The sequence below is a fragment of the Octopus bimaculoides genome, unplaced genomic scaffold (assembly GCF_001194135.2).
Source record: "Octopus bimaculoides isolate UCB-OBI-ISO-001 unplaced genomic scaffold, ASM119413v2 Scaffold_258806, whole genome shotgun sequence".
NCBI classification, from domain to species: domain Eukaryota; kingdom Metazoa; phylum Mollusca; class Cephalopoda; order Octopoda; family Octopodidae; genus Octopus; species Octopus bimaculoides.
Window position 1 is genome coordinate 1,945 of NW_026418822.1, and position 1,277 is coordinate 3,221.

The following is a 1,277-nucleotide window of genomic DNA, read 5'->3' on the forward strand; positions in this document are numbered from 1 at the left end:
TTAACTCACCAAAGACAGAGAAGATCGTGAAGAACGCAACAATTTGTTGTGTGAGTTCCATTGTTGTTGTTGCTCTTGTTGTAGTATTATTGTGAGCAAAAGTTTAATTTCGCTGGGAGCAGGAGCATCTGTGCCGTGAATGTGTGCGTCAGCGCATGTACGTGAATGTGATTGTGTGTGTGTCTTTGTGTGTCTATGTGATCACACACGCATGCACGCGTGTCTATGTGTGCATGGGTATGTATATATGTGTGTGTATATGAGCAAGTGTATGAATGTATATAAGTGTATCTATGTGTGCGTGTATCTCTTTGTGTTTATGTGTGTGTATGTGTATCTATGTGCATACATGAATGTGTGTGTTTCTGTGTATTTATCTACGTGTGTCAGTGTGTCTCTTATGCACAGACAATTTCTGGGGTTTTTTGGCTTGGTGGTCGCAGGACTTTCTGTGAGTGTAGAGCTGGGTCGGTCTCACTGTTGTTGTTGTTGTTGTTGTTGTTGTTGTTAGAAGCCAGACCCATCCAGTCTCCACTGCAACCATTTCATCAGTGATGAAATCTGCTTTGGGGAAACTACAGACAGACAGACAGACACAAACACACACACACACAAACACAAACATACATACTGACAAGCACACACGCACGCATACAGATACACATAGACACAGACACACTCACACACACGAACACATACCATACACACACTCACTGACAAGCACTCACACGCACACACACTCCCTCCTCCTCCTCCTCTCTCTTCCAACCAACCAATCAACACTACACAACCTCCCCCTTCAACACAATCTACAGTGGTGGTGGTGGTGGGAGTCATTGTTTAGCCCCAGGTCAGCCTTGACACAGGCAGACACATGATCAAAGACGTTCCAAATGTGCCCATCTATCTGATGTGTAGACATTTGGTGCATAAATATGGAAATGTGTTAAGTGTGCATTTAACACACACACACACACACACACATACATATGCATGTGGCTGTGTGGTTCCCAACCACATGGTCCCAGGTTCAGTCCCACTGCATAACACCTTGGGCAAGTGTCTTCTACTATAGCCTTCTTGGCTATATTTATATAATATTTTATGTGTGTGTATGTATATATATATATATATACAGGCATAGGAGTGGCTGTGTGGTAAGGTTCTAGGTTCAGTCCTACTGCATGGTACCTTGAGCAAATGTCTTTTACTATAGCCTCAGGCTGACCAAAGCCTGGTAATTGGATATGGTAGATATATATATATATATATATATA

The 1,277-nt window shown here is 42.6% G+C and overlaps 1 non-coding gene across 1 annotated transcript in view; it reads left to right on the plus strand.

The window, feature by feature from the left end:
* The window catches only part of LOC106883048 (uncharacterized), a 7,535-nt gene continuing 6,258 nt past the window's right edge, over nt 1-1,277 (plus strand). Inside the window, exon 1 of the transcript XR_008267164.1 lies at nt 1-50. This is a non-coding gene — a transcript (uncharacterized LOC106883048). The remainder of the gene's footprint in view (nt 51-1,277) is intronic.